General features: G+C 37.6%; 1 long non-coding RNA gene across 1 annotated transcript in view; it reads right to left on the bottom strand.

The window, feature by feature from the left end:
* The window catches only part of LOC125180525 (uncharacterized), a 107,226-nt gene extending 102,065 nt beyond the window's left edge, over positions 1-5,161 (bottom strand). Inside the window, exon 1 of the long non-coding RNA XR_010825594.1 lies at positions 4,756-5,161. This is a non-coding gene — a long non-coding RNA (uncharacterized lncRNA). The remainder of the gene's footprint in view (positions 1-4,755) is intronic.
* Between the last annotated feature and the right edge of the window lie 11,234 nt (positions 5,162-16,395).

Genomic DNA, 16,395 nt, shown 5'->3' with positions numbered 1-16,395 from the left:
CATTGTTTTCTTGTAACCTGATACTAACAAGTGGTCTCAGCAACAAACTTAATGACTCCCAGGGGAAGGACTTGACCAGCAAGTGTACTAACAAGGCGGAACTATTCTGTACACTTTAGTGCTTGCCTTGACCAAAGATTCTCAGACACTTTAATAAATATTAAGTTAGGTATTTTTTACTGCTCTTTGGCCAAGGCACTTATTTTACACGTAAATAAATATTTTTCAAAAGCATAACTTTCATAAAGAGCTACATGCTCACAGTCTTTAGGAACTCTGGTCAAGCTAGAGGTTTTCATTGCTTCTGAAGACGTTTCACTCCAGATACCCCAAATTTGAAAGCACCAAGAACTGAGGGACTTTAAAAAAGCTTGACACGTGATACTTTGAAAGTCACATATAAATCAATACTAGAATTGGAAACAGTTTACAGAAATTTAAAAATTTTGCACTTTGCACCATCCTCAGTGACCAACTGAGTGATTGCAAATTTGTATATTGAGGGTTGACTATAACATGGATTTATTTTTAAGTGGGTTTACAAACAAACCTAAGCACCACCAAAGCTTGTATCGAAGTTATGTTTTTTTTATGCTTTGATTAAGAAACTATTTCACTTTGATTTCAGAGTTTCTTTATAGCTTTTGAGCGACAGGCAGTCCTTTACATTATTAATAAATGTTTTGAATTTAAAGTCTTTAAACTAAAAAGGTTTTGGGAGGAGCTTTGAAAAACCTAGAAATAAAGCAACTCACCATAACACTTACAAGATAAAGCTTTTCTTCACACTGAACTTTGGCTTAATATATCACAGTCATCATTTTAATCACAAATTCTATCTAATGTAGAAATAAATGCTAAGGATGGTGAGTAGAGGAGCTCTGTCTTTATAAATATCCCATCAAATAAGAAAGACAGGTGAAATTTATAAGCGTGTACTGGGAACTATTACTTCATCTCCTCAGAACAAAATTCAATTCTGTACAGAGGGTAACTCCATAGCTCATGCACTGAATAGTGGAAAGGAGCCGCAAACTTCAGCCTAAGAAGCCCCTGCCTTGATTAGCGGCTGAGAGCAGCCCATATTCATCCAGTGATTATGGAAGTAGCAGGAGAATTCCAGTCTTCCAAAAATTAACCTTTTAAAAAAAGCCACTTAAGAAACTTGTCCAATGTTCATGGTACCAGGTGAAAAGCTCTTCTTGAAATGTATAGAAGCAAATTCCTGTACAAAGGCTGAACAATGATGCACCTGGCTCTAGGGAATTACTCTAGATCTGCTATTTTCTTCCATTGATCTCAATTCCTTTACTCATTAAATAGACAGGCTTAGTGCAGGGAAAAGTTTTATTTTTCCCCTAGGTCCCAAAGCAGCAGTAGACCTACTGCCATGGCCTCTGAACACAGCTCAAAATCCAAGTGGCCATCCTGGTTCAGAGTAAAGGTTCTTCTAGCCCAGCATCCCATTCAGGGCTGTGTAAGCAGCTCTCCCTAGGCACAGCCAACAGTGTATATACAGACAGAGATTTCATGGGATTTCATACTTGATACAAGCACACACCCAAATATATACACTTATAATGAACTGAAGTGTTTAAGTATCACGGATAGGAGATTTTAAATAACTGTAATGACCTAAAATACAGAGATTATGGCATTCATCAAGCAAACAATGAACTTTGGAAGAGGACCATATTTTCCAAAATTTCTACTTGAAAAATAACTGCAGGCTGTCATTTCAGGTATGGTTTCATCCCGAAACTTCTAACATACATGCTGCAAAGTTTGTAAGTTATTTGCATACCAGCAGACACGTGAGTAGCAGCCAAATGTCACAGTCCATTGCAGTCAGAGTCTTTCACAGTAATTATCAATAGCAGTCAAGTTTCTTGATTTCACTTGAGCTGTGCATACCAGCAGCAGCATTCATGTTAGAACCATAGCTCATTTAGGTGCAGGGTGGCATCTGACATACAGGAAATTTACATTTCTGTGACACTAAATCTCTGTGTATAGTAATAAATAAACTGGAAAGATTTCATTGTACATTTAGTTTCATCATAAGTCGACAGGAACCAGTGAATTAAACAGACCTCTACTCCTTTTCACATGATAACTCTCTTAATAGTTAGAGTATTTCACCTTTCATAATGTAAGGGTTTTTTAAAGTACATTTTAACTTAAAAGAGCTTCAGTGTTTATGCAGGGTTTATACAGATTGATCTGCAGTAATCTATCTAGAGTTCTTTGCCTTGATGAGAGATATTTGAAGTGGTCCTTACTGTATTCTGATGCTTCACCCATTGCATAAAGAGCTACTTCTGAAAAAGCCCATGATGTACTGGGTAAAACATCAAGAGCAATTAGATTTAGCAAAATTATTCAGAAGAGGCCCAAGATCAAATAAACATTGCTTTTCCACAGCAGAGGGGAACACTCTTCTACTTTTTGCCTAACAACAAGGTACTGACAGCAGTGTTTCAAGCGGGATGGGGCCAGACTTTGATCTCAGCAGGGGGGCTTGTGTTAACCACAACTGCAAGCTGTCTTAAAACCCACAGGTCAAGCAGGTATTTTTAGTTTTATTTTGAAGATGTAGAAAGATACCTTCTCTCATTTCAACAGCAGGTCTATTTATTTTGGGGCGGGAAAGGAGGGGGAGCTGCAGACAGATATATTGTTGAGATAAATCAAAATAAAGCAGAGACATTCAATATCTACCCATTAAGAAATAACAGAATACTTCCAGTGTGACAGAATCCCTCCCATTCATTTTAATGGTTAATCTCTCTCATAAAAATTACTAGACAGAAATTACAGAATAACATTCCACAGCAGTGGTCTTACATCAACACTCTAAATTATAACTTTCTGGACAATTATTGGAGATCAATTCATTTAAAGAAATAAATCAGATTAATTCAAAATTTTAAATACTGTCAGAGTGGGATCAAGGTAGTGTGTTTAATCCAGCAAAACAATAAAGAAAAAAAACGTGAATGGAAACACACCAGTTCTTGGAAGTATCGGACTAGACTATTACTGTAGATAAGTATGATCCCAGGTTATTAATGCAGCCCCAAGCAACGCTTGATTCCACTGCCCTAAGCAGTAGTGGGCAGCTCCTGTTCTTTCAGTCTCAGAGTCTGTACCACTTAAGTGTATTTCCCTGTGTGATGCAGCAGATACCAAGGTTTTCAAGGTTACTGATTATGTCAATTTACAGGAAATTAGCCAGAAGGAAATACAAAAGAAAAAAAGAGAGAAAAGGGATAAAACAGTAGGAAGGCGGGAGAGGTGTCTGAAGCTGAAGTGACTAAATACTGAAGGAGAAAAGGTGGGCTGGGGACTGCACAAACAGCCACCACCAGAGAGATGAAATGACAGAAGAAATCTTTCAGAATATTCAAAGGTCCCTGCAGCATGGACTGGCTGGACTATATCCTTGTCTTCTGTCTGTACTTTTACCCTAAGGTCAAGTAGCAGTGGGAGAGAGCGAGAAGCAGCACCTGTCCTCAGTTTTTCTTGCAAAGATCTGGATGCAAAAGGAAAAGCTGTACTGGAAATAGCCTGCATGTGGTTATGGCCTTAAGCCTGCAAAACTTGCACACATGAGTTTCCCACCGACTTGGATGGGAATTTTGTGCATAATCATTTCAGCGTCTGACCACAAAAGCCATAATTGGAATTAAAACATCAACTGAACTGTAAAATATCCAGAACCTTGGCACCAAGATAATATGGTTTAACTTTAGTCTGAATACATGACATTTACATCTATATATTATCTTATGTGATCCTGGGCATTTTAGTAGATTTTCATTTACTGCACAGAAAGAATAAATTAAAAGTTGCCCTATATGGTGGTAATAAGGATATTACAAACCCATACTTTAAATCTTAAAGCAATTTGCCCCCCCACCCACTCACCCATGAAAATTATTCTTAAAAGTAGAGTGCAAACCACAACTTTTTCCTTGTATTTATTATAAAAGCTTTCTTTCCCTTAATGTTTGATCTGCTTATAAAAGGCAAAAATGTTTTGTTAGTAAGCCTCAACCTTTGGCATCCAACAAAGTGACTAAATTTCCTGCAAATAATTTCAGTTGCTCTTTTGTTTACCAATGTGCTTGTTTCCCATAATCCCCCTGGGAAGACATAATATCCCTGTGCAGATGTTCAATGTTATAATTGGGCCACATTCAGCAGAAATGTCATCAGTGACACAACACTTTAACAATAAAAGAAAATGAAATAGACATCACAGGGGACTCCCATTTCAAAGCAAACCTTCAAGGATCTGAATGGGAAGCATATTTTCCATATTACAAGTTCTCATTTAAATTACAAAAGTGCATTAACATTTATTTCCTGAACAGATGAGTTTATCACTAGTTTAGTAATGAGTATCAATGGCAACTGAAATTACAGTTCCTTTCATACTGAGCTTCTTTTGATAAGTGCCTCGCTTTACTTACATTCTCTTACAGATTTCTTTTATTCTGACCATAACATCCAACATTTTGCATAAAATGAAAATTTATATTTATCAGAAATATATGCTGCAATAACACATGCTTTGGTAGAACAGCATGAACAAGCCTTTTCAGTTTGGACTTGTGCCAAAAGCTACTTCCCAGTCAGTCCAGCTGTAATTGAGTACCTGATCTCACGCTCTAAGAAATCAAAGGCAGACAGTAATAGTGGCTCCACAGTTCCGTGTTTGCTACGGGCTACCGAAGCTGACATACTCACAAGCTTAGTCCCAAGTGCAGCACCCAGACTCAGGGGAACTGTGTTGAAACATCTTTCTCTGCTTCAACCATTATATTCACATAAATGGAAACATGCCAGCTGGACATACAGGTAATGGTAGGTTTCTTCTGGCTATTGTGAGACCACCCACTCAGGAATCCTGGCTCTCCAGGAACACCTTTTCCATGAACCATCATCTCCCTAACAGCCAGCCACATGGAGACTAATATCAAGGGAAAAGATCTAGAGGTGTGTCTGAAAAGTTTTGAAGCCAAATTCTGTTCTTAGGTATACACAAGGTAAACCCTACTGTCTTTATACAGGTAAGAATTCAGGGAAATGATGTGGGTAAGAATTCAGAAACAGAGCAAAATTTGGTTATCTATATTCCATCAGCTTCAAACAGAAGACAAGCAAAACTGGCTTCACTGCATTCTCTCCCAGAACCTGTATGATGGTGATCCCTGCCCAGCTCACTAACAGATTAGCCAGAAATGTTATTAAAGTAGTTACCACAGGTATTCTGTGGGGAACCTTTGGGGTACATCAAGAAAGAGGCTGAAACTGAAGGTACTCCTACCATGCATTTTCCTTTTCAGACTGACAGGATACTTTGATCAGGTAACTCAATATTGAATAAAATAATATCCAATTTTTGTTAGATGCCTAAAAAAAGCAGTATATGAACAAACAAACAAGCAAACAAACAACTTTTGTGCTGTCTGACCTTATATTCCCTGTGTATAGAAGCGTACAATTTCAGAATCTCTGAAGAGGGTTCAGGAGGACGATCCTCAATTAAACTCATCTCAGCTGGAGAAGGTTTTGCATTTGGCTGCAGAACAAACAAACAAACAAATGTAGTGTAGTGCACAAAAGAAAACTTTGAAGTAACTGTCTGATGAAGTCTGAGGTATAATGTGGTAAAGAAGTCTCAAATAAAAAATTGTATGAGTCCACGTTGGAGCTGGGGAGGCGTTGGGGGGGCAGGGAAAGGGAGGAAGTATAAAGTGGAGTAAGGAATTCACACAGTACGTTCTCCTTCAAAACATCATCTGTATTTCTACACTGGGGAGCTATAATTTGCAGTTTTGTTATACACATTTTGGTAATGTAGTAGAAAAAATACTGATATCCAGTCTACATCACAGCTACTCTAACTTTCTGCATTGAGTGAACTGTAGCTATGAAGTCTGTTACCCCACAGCCTCCAGCATGACAAAAAGGTTCTCAAGTAACGCAATGTGCCCCACCGTTACCACCACTTCATCCATACTGGTCAGCTACTACAATTTTCTCCAAAATTAGAAGAATTCCCTTGGAATTTCTGTAAGGTAGTCTGGCTTTATCTATTTTGTGCCTTTCTGAAAGTGGACAGCCATGCAACACGCCTAATAAAAACGACAAATTTCCCAGATGGAGCAACATACATAAGAAAAAGAATTCCCTTCATCTCCAGAATTTCACTTACCAAACTAACACCCCTTTTGCTGCTTCACTCCTACAGAGGAACAACAGAACAAAAAATTGAAGCCACACTCCTATCCTGTCTTTCCCCAGCAGAGTTTTGACCCTTCCAAAAGAGATGTTCCTGAGATTTTATGAAGTCCAGCAGGAACTTGTTTTTGTTATTGATCTTACATGGAAGTCAGACAAATGCTACTAGCCAAGGATGGAGTTTTGAAGAGAAGCTCTGAGAGAAATGATGTTACACACCCACCCACATGACCTCTAATGATAGGGAAAAAATAAATACAGTACTGTAGCCATCTCCTCTGCCCTCCTCAACTCAAGCCACCCCAAGACTTTGTTGCTGTCTTAAGATCTTGCTGCTCTGACTGTGTCTTTTCCCACCTTCTCCAATCCTTTCATTCAATTGCATTTTCTTCTGCCCTAAAATCAAATACTGGTTCAAGGTTCTGTGTAGGTGAGGGCACAATTACATCTCCTACTTCATTTCCTCCTCCCCTCCTCACCCTCTCTCCTGGAGGTTCCCTTAATCTCCTCTCAAGTCAGTCTTCATGCCCTCTCTCCTGCTAACTTATGCTGACAACAAAGTCAGGGTTTCACCATCTCCCCTTTCTCTTTCCTCTGTGGAAACAATCTACAGACTCTGCAGTGATCTCCATATCTAGCAGACATATATTTTCCCTCCTTCTAACTATTGGCATACTTGTCATAAAGTGCATTCACTTCTTCAGTGACAGACTGTAAATCCTTTGGGGTATTTGCTCAGCATATTTTCTCCTTTTACACTCCTGCGGTGGATATACCAGTAGGGATCTTTAGCTGCATTAAAGCGAGTCTGGTTTAGCCAATTTGTGCTTATGCTGATGTGAGGTGATGTGTTGTAGAATTCATTTCACCCACGAAAGCTACTTTTAGGAACATGACACAGGTGGTCACCTCAGGAGATAGGTGTTCATTTGTTTGTTGAATTTATATCTAAACAAACATAGGGAACTATGAATCACATCCTTAAAATAGACTTAATTCAAGTTTCCTGAACACCTCTTCAACTTCATTGGAAGCTCTGTGAGTAGAGAGACAAATTGGCTTGTTATGTCACTACCAAGCAAAGCACAAACAACTGTATGCTTCTGATGACTCCATTTGGGACTGGAAGCTGCTAACTCAGCCATGTTGGTATGGGACATTTGTGTTACTGGGGGTCAGAGCTGGCTGCTGAGGAAGAAATGATTCCATATGGAACAAAAATAAATCACATGAAATCAGAAAGTTAAGAGGAAAGAGAGGAAAAAAGAAAAAGGAAAACGGCAGTGGGAAAAGGTGAAAAATGATAAATAGGAGAAATAGACCAATTTAGTGTAGAGGTTCTGAAAATCAGCAGACCCTATATCTGTTACCTATTCCTACCTAAAAGAACGACCTTGACACTGAAAATCTTTAAAATTGGAAGTAAAAATGATGGAAAGAGGAAAACGTGATGAAACTTTCAGGAAAGCAGTCATAAAAATGTGCTTTTCCCAGTTAACACATCTATGAGATACTGAGCTGTTATTCTGAATTTAACAGTGGAATTTCCAAAATCAGTGAGTATTTTCCATTCCATTGCATATTTTATAATGAAACAGACATCAGTTTTCTTGTACTTCAGATTTTAGTATCTCAACAGCAACACAGCAGCTGGAAATAAGAATTCAAGAACCTACCCCATTGATTCTTCTGCCATAACCCACAAACTCAGATTCTGCATTGAGATCCCTTAAAATAAACTATCAAGGGCAGGGGAAGGTGTTGAAAACAGCTTTAGAAAGTTATCTTAAGTCCTCAAACATACTACAATGTATGTACATCTGTGCTGGCTGTAACAGATGTTGGAAAGTTTGCTTTTATTTTATTTTTTTTTTAAGAGAAAAAGAGACAACCAGGCCTCTAACAGACCCTCTTTGATCTCACCTGGGAGGAAAGTTATAATGTGTCCCTGAGAATCTCTACAGTTCAGGCTTAAAAGACAAAAGAGAGAAAAATGTGAAAAGAGCAGGAAGCAGCACATAAAATAAAGCAAATGGGCTTTGAAACGCAGCCTGGTTCCTGGGAATGGCACCGTGTCTAGTTATGTCCTTGGAAGGTTGTTTTTTTTTTTTTTTTTCTTAAAAAAAAAAAAAAAAAGCTGTCTCAGAGATGTGCCAAACCACTTGCTTTTGATTTGGGTGGCAGCAAATGGGACATGACAAGTAGAGCAGAGCATAGTTGTTACACTGCCCACAGCAAAGAAAGTACCACTTAGAGGATAACAAGAAAAGGAAAGGTGATAACCCCTGAAATTGCCCATCCACAAAAGAGGGGTTTTCAAGAAAACAATGACTGGAAAACTATATTTTAGAAGCTAAAGCCAACCAGAACATACATAATATAAAAAATGAGTCTCTATGTATTTTCTTTTCTTAAAAACACAAGAAACATTTCTACCCAGTTATCATGATTAATAGTCCTTAAATTGCAGCCATGAGAGAGTGTAAGAAGTTAAAAGGTACAGAAAATCTGTAATGGGAAATTAACAGTAGCTGCTACACATCCGAATCTGTCCATTTATGTCATTTGGCAGGAGCTGCTATTGTCCCATTACCATCCTGACAAATTGCACTGTTTCATGCTAAGGATTTTGTAGTGCAAACAATTATATTTCTTTATCCCAAATCAGTATGGTTTTTAATTTTAATTTCCACCTTTTTCTATACCTTGCAATAATACGAGTGTATGAAAATAAATTATGGCTACTTAACAGAAGAACATAAGTGCTATGTCAAGGCAGGGAAATGAAATGTCTATCTGCTGCATAGTGTGCATCAGAGGACAATGATTGTCATGGAGCTCTGTATGCTGCACTGAGCTGCTGCTGGGGCCCTACTCAACAACTAGCGCAATTTGAAGTCACGGTCTCTGCTACTCATCTGCTGTGGAATTTCACAGAAAACATGTATCGTTCTCAGCTTGTCCATTTAAAAGTGTACACAACTATGTACTATGTGCAGACTGCAAAAAAAGTAAAAAATGCTCTGAAATTCCCAGTGAAGACAGAAATAATCTGCAAACAAAGTTTATTTCCTCACCAGTTATTGAAATATATTTCTGTATCTCTTGTATAATTTAATATCAGAGTTAAGTTGGTATAGTTGCAGTCTATCTCATTGCCCAGTGAGAGAAACTCTGACAGTGAAAATATCCTTTTAGTATTTCTATTGCTTCACAGAAACTGGGAGAAGAACGTGCCTCTTACATCCTGCAGAATAAGAAATAGTTCTGGAGAATGGGGAGAATTTAGAGGTGCTACTGGAACGGGGAGGATACATCTCTGACGAGTCCAGTAGCTCAAAGGTCAATTATAGTAATGGATTTTACGCATATCTGTGTGTTTTCATTTAATCTCCATGTGTAATCTGTGGTTCTTTTCAACTTCAGTGAAGTACTTGAATTCCATAGTCTGTGGAGGAGCAGAATGAGGCACAGATAAAATGATTTGGTTGGGTTGGGAAAAGGCATTTTTTTTTTTCTAAAGGTTTTCATTCCAGTTTTATCATTATTATTATTATTATTATTATTATTAAAAGTATTCCCATATTTTGTTCTTTGACTTTGGTTTTTCTCTTACACTGTTTGGTTTAAATTCTATCAGTTTTGTACCTTGGATGAATATGAAGGAGGCAAAGCATTTGCAAACTTAAGGTGGAACCATGTCCCTGTTAAATGGTTGAGCCATATGCTTATGATTAAGTGCTGTTTTATTCTCTAAGTGGAAAGGCTTTTACCAGAACCAAAGAAGGACTAATGACATGAGTTCTTTCTGTTTTATCAGTGGGTACCTGTTGTATATTATTACAAGAACCTCTATCCTAAGCAAAATTTGAACTAAAAAAGGAGATGTATTGAAGACCAAACTGTAATGATTGGGATAAAGCACAAAATAAAGCAAATAGACAGTAGTGCAAGGTGGTAGAAAAGCTTTGATGTAATTGCATATTGAATTGTGTTAAATTCCCACTTTATCCTTTCAATAGTCAAGTATAGGTGAACTACAACAAATCAGAAGACTGTTTAATTTTATGTTTCTAATCTTAGCATCTGTATTGGCTCTGATGTCTTTCTCACAAAGGTATTAGAAATAGAAACGTATATCCTAAAGGCTATTTCCATTTCAGCAGCAAAAGCAGCCTCAGAAACCCCACAGGTAAACCTGCACATTTTTAGCAAAGATGATGTCTCCTCTCTACTACTGATAGGAAATGAAGGTTTGATACTCCACGGTGTAAGGATGGAGCATTTGTGGCTCAGAAAGGTACCTCTGAAGTCAAGAAACGATAATTTCCAAGTCCACTCTGAGACCAAATCTTTTCAAATTAATCTAGCTCTATGCATTAGGTCAGTGCATCCAGTAACTGTATGGGCACAGTCTCCTGTTGAGAGGGAAAGGAAAGGCATCAATTTCTTAGATATTTCTTTCACCTTCATTTTTTCTAAAATCTAGGGCTCCGTGAGAACAGTAAATATATTGTAATTTAAAAATAGACTCACAAATCTGTACCTGTACATCATCAAGCATATACTTTCTCATGACCTTGAATGTCCATGCTGTAATTACCTGAATGTGAATGGGGCACATTCAGAAAACCCTGTATGTGCCCATCCTTTCCCAGTTTCACACCCTACAGGCTGCCTTCAGAATACAGAAATACCTGATGTTTTTGCTTTGAAAAGCTCTCTCCCCTTTTGCTCATCAGGTAGAGAACCATGCATGCCACCACATGCCTAGCTATTGCACCCATGGTTTTGCTGGATTGAGACATCTAGTTTGGACTTGCGCCCTTTACAAATGTCACTCAACCTGCCTGAAGTTAATACACACCCACTTATATCAACACAAAGAATCAAACCTGCGTTTTTGGCTTGAGTTAAAAATAAATCTGGGGAAGACCTCTTGCATCATTCTCTATGTCTTTCTGGCATTAGATTGTTCTGTATAGATTTTTTTTTCAACAGAACTTGTATTTGATGGATGAAATATGGAGTGGTAGGGATTGCTTTTCACCTATACCACTGAAACACCCAGTTACCATGAGTTTCTGAGCACTTACACTACAGTTTTCCTATGCTTCATTTAATTTACCATTTTCACCAGCAGACTGGCACACAAGTTTTCCTCTTAGCCAGTAATTTATCCATACCAACCCATGTGAGGTATTTGCTTTACTTTCTCTGCATTTCTCTATTATAAAACATCTCCTACTGACAATATTCAATACTGCTTGATATTTTTCATTATTTGCACAAAAATTGATGTTCACTTCTCTCTAGCTTGTACCACAAAACATATTCCTACAAGCATCTTTGGTAAGCCAGTAGTCCTCTAGCAGTTCAAATATATCTGCAATCAATTCAATGCCTACTAGAAGTGTGAGAGCTAAGTCCTGAGTTGGTGCAAACTGGCTTAGCTCCACTGACTCCAAAGCTGCAGCAATGTACTCTCACTAAAGATCCATCTCATATACTGGACACAACTTATATCTGATATACAGAGATCTCTACATGTAACAGAATGCTCACAGCATCCAAGGCAAAAATATTTCATCATCTTAAACCTTTTTTATTTTGTTTCATAACAGTATAGGCAATTCTCAGGAAAGGACAGTGATAAGGGTGTGGTCTGTGTACCAGGGCACAACCTACAGCAGTAATTAAATACAGTGAGTATCATCCAAAACAGACACTGGCAACCCTGTGCATTCTCAGCAGCCTTCACTGATGACATGGTACTGATGTATCTCATATCACTCCATGAAAGCGCTCACAAGGCTGCACATTTGCTCCTTCTTCACTGTAAAGAGTTGTTCCTTCTCAGTTCATGGTATCAGGGAAGTAACTCTACTAAGTTATCTTTTTTGAAGTCTTTATAGTTCTTACTTCTAGCTTCATTAATGAGCTGATGGCCATCATACAGCAGTAAATTACTCCACCTTTCAAAAGTAGGTTAGCAACCTGAGTTAGAGTGATTCCACTACAGCAGTTCCACCTCCCCCGCCATCACACACCCCTTTTAATTGCACATTTTCTAAAATAGCCTGAGATCTGGATCAGTAAATGGTCTTTTTGGTGCCAGCGCACAAAATATTCATGTCAAAATGTCCTGCGCCAACTCGCATGTCTCTCTGTATCATAAATCTGATATTTATGTGGTTGGTTTTAAAATAAGCATACTTCCAAGCACAGTTTTTTTTTTTTTTTAGCAGAACATGGTGCTAAAGTTTTTTCAAAATAGTATTTTCTTTTTTTTTTTTTCTTTCCTTTTTCCCCTTATTAACAAGGCAAATCCTTTTCTTACTTGTTTACCCTCAAGGAATTCCGTTATTACAATTATTTTCATAATTATAATTGTAGTGCAAATATATGAAAAATGTCTTTCTAAAATACTAGCAGTATTACAATAGCACAAGGGCCCATTCCATATTCAAGGAGCTGTTGTATTACTATACTATTCTGCACTGCCAGAATATACAAGAAGCCTCACTCCAGAGTCTGCAATCTAAATAAAATATACTCTCCATATTCAGAGCAATGTGTGGTTATGATGTTCCAAGCAATGGAAATATCAGGACAACACCACTTCCAGACGGGGAAAGTTCTCGAAAGGCCAGTCTGTGTGCTGTACCCAGCCCTGCAGTATGGCTGCTTCCAGGAATGTTTGCAGGCTTAGGCATAGTGCCAGGCAAATGCCCAAAGGCAGCTGAGATGTACCTACACCAAGCTTCCCAAACCTACTGGTTCCAGATACATGGCACAGACACACCTGAACTGGCTTAATACCTGGGTAGGTTTAATGGCTTGGGCCCAGCCTCACATGAACAGAGATCTGAGCTGACAGCAGCATCTGTGCATCTGCATTCATATCACACAGTCTGAGCTAATAAGCCCTTCTAGGATAGAGTCAGTTCAGAGCTGGTTTGAGCAGCTCAGTATCTGCAATTCCATTTATCTGCAAGCTGGAGAATCAGGCTGCTGACGAAGAACTGAAGGTAGATACCATAGATGAATGGCACATGAAGATAGAGAGGTAAAAATATTTGCCAAGATCTCCGCAGCTTGCTTGATATGCCACTTTTTCGATTCACAATCTAGATTTTTAAGCTTATGACTATCCTTTTTTAATTAAAAAAAAAGAAGTTATGTCACTCCTAAATTTTTTCTTCTTGCTACATTTAAAATTTAAGAAGTTAGGAAGCTAAAGAAAAAAGTATCAGAGATGCAATGAGAAAAATGCAATGCCTGTTCATGTAAGGAGAAGTATAAATCTTATAGCTTCACACAGTGAAACAGAAGGGAAATTAAACTAATAATGCATAGCAGATTTGCTGTATGAACTGACAGGCATTAAATAAACACACTTTCATTAGCCAAAATCTTGTTCCAGTTTGTAGGATGTCAACATACACATTAGTAATATCTCTGAAATTGTCACTCTGTAGACAGGAAATCTAATTTGCATTGGGATAGCGAACATTAAAACTAATCTTGATTTCCACAGATCAAATTTATAATGTTATTTTGATTTACTGGATATCGAGTGTCGATTTAAAGTGGATGTTAAAGAACTTTAATTTTCAACCCTCTTAAAAGAAGAAGAAATCCCCCAAAGCAGTCAGCAAAACAGATCATGTTTCCTATTCCAAAAGATTCTAGTTATAGAACTTTGATGGGAAAATAAAACTCTTTAATCTGTGGCATAATCCTGAAGATAGCATGCTGAAACTTGAAGGACACCAGCATGCAGATGTTTTAAGAGACATGTTTTTAACCCCTGGGCTACCTTGCTTGCCAAGAAAATTTAATCTTTTAACATGTACATTCATGAACAGTCTACCGCTAGTAATGTATAAAGGAGATCAATGTTTCCTGCCGACAAGGGTCTAATACTGAAGCTACCACATCTGGTAGTTGGATCTGGTGGAGAATTTAGCAGCAGTTTTGGTAACAATTGGCAAAGCCTGCTTTATGTACTTCATAAAAATCTTTATTGCAAAAACCCTCCAGTTTTTCTTATATTCGATAAAAACTTTTGAAAACCTTCTCAGATTTGTGTACTTGACATGAACTGAACTTTACTCATGGGGGTAATCATCTCAAAATCAAGAGATGACTATTGCAAATAAAATGAGACACATGTAAAAGGCTTACAGACCTAAGGCCTATGCACATATGATAATAAACGATACTTTTAGAAAAAAATCATCAGCTCTATATAGAAACAATGATAGAAACTGCACCGATAAAGAGTGCATTTGTTCAACTGAGACCTTAATCCATAAATCCAAAATGATACATAAATCCACTCCATACATAACAGATTTCAAAATCCCAAGATATTTGAGAGAAGGGAAACAAAAGAAAAGCCTATTATTCATTTCTAAACCTTAGAAAGATGGCTGTGGGACTGATTTTTCATCTTGCCCGCTAGAATCTGTACAATATTTCAGACTCTAATAATAAGAAATTATTTGATGCAAGACCCTCACTTTCCAGATTTCATCATTTTTAGTGAGTTTTACAATGTACATTAGTAAATTTTTTAAAGGACAATTTTCAGGGTATTCTAACCAGAATATAGACTGATAAAGAGGTAGACTATGAAGCAGGCAAATCTTTCAATGATTACATATCACAGCTGCAACAATGAAATCTGTCAGAAAGCCGACTGTTGGAGATATTGAAATTCCTTTGTAATTAGCACATTGGTAAAATCCAAATGCCAAACCCTAGCAACCTCAAGGAGCGTGCAAAGGAGCTAAGTAACCCAGCAAAGAAGTGACATCTAGATGACCCTGTCTTTTTTACACAATATCAGGCAGCTGGAAGACTGCTGCTCCTGTAGGAGGAGGAAGGGGGGAAGGGGGAAGAGAGAATTACTCGAGTCATTGCTTTAAAAATTAGTACTTCTGTAATTGGTACTTTAGCCTTGAATAATTTTCCAGGACCTTTTGTTGTTACAGGAACTAGGAAGCATTTTTATCATACCTTGTTTTGATTAGTCAGTGTGCAGATATCCATACACAAATGAGATTGTACTGAACTGAAGATCTATTATGATCTGAAATCATCTCGAATTTGAGTTCTCTCTCCTGATTTCTAAAAGATGATCTTAGAAAGTGAACACAACATATAACACTGAAGCAGGAAGAGGCAGTTGAGGACCCTTTTAGTCTCATTTGTCACATAGACAGTGCCTCAGAGCTGCCTAGCACCTTGGAAGGTTTTCACTTGCAGAAGATATTCTTGTTATTTAACAACAGAAACACAGATTAGTTCTTTGCAATTACTCAGCAAATTACTTTTGTTCTTAAAGATACCTTCATGAACAAATGCAATAAGCAAGACTATCTTTACATATACTGCCAAAGCTAATATAATTGCATATTGTCAGTGATTAAGTGCCATGCCTTCAGCTCCTTATCTGAAGCTGAATTTACTTCACAGACCAACACAAAATTCGATGCATCATTAAACCTCTTACAAAAGCCTGTATTCCACTGTAATAGCATGCAACAGGTTATCATGTCATCTGAAGTATTGACCACTGCTTCCTCTCAGATGTATGGCATTACCATAAAACCAGTCAGAATTTCAGGGCTGGACACTCAGCTGTTATGGTGCTAGCAAAGCAGTCAGAGAAAAAACTTGGAAATTAAAAAATTCCATCCCTGTTTTATTTTCCCAGATATAAAATGGGGATAATTATCAGCTACTTATCAAGTGTGATTTGCAGTTTAATTGATATTTATCACATCCCTCAGTATTCTCAGATAAAAGGTGTTAAGTAGTCCTTACATATTTTAATGAACAATATTTAATAAGTAGAGAACAAAGGAAGCCAACAATCAAAGATAAATTATCATCTGTCTAAAGATACTTTTTTTTTTTTGTAGTAGCTTCTCTAGAGGACGAAGTAAATCTGTCATATTATACCATTATGTATTATTAGTAAAACATGGAATTTGAACCAAAGTATCTAGGTAGTTCAGAAGAAAAAACAATTATGAACAGCTGATGAAGTTAGAGAAGCAAGAATCCTTATTGCCACTGACTTGCTATAAGCCTTGAGACAGACTGCTTTATTTCTCTACCTCCTCCACA

The sequence above is a fragment of the Anser cygnoides genome, chromosome 17 (assembly GCF_040182565.1).
Source record: "Anser cygnoides isolate HZ-2024a breed goose chromosome 17, Taihu_goose_T2T_genome, whole genome shotgun sequence".
NCBI classification, from domain to species: Eukaryota; Metazoa; Chordata; class Aves; order Anseriformes; family Anatidae; genus Anser; species Anser cygnoides.
This window is presented reverse-complemented; position numbering and strand designations above follow the sequence as displayed.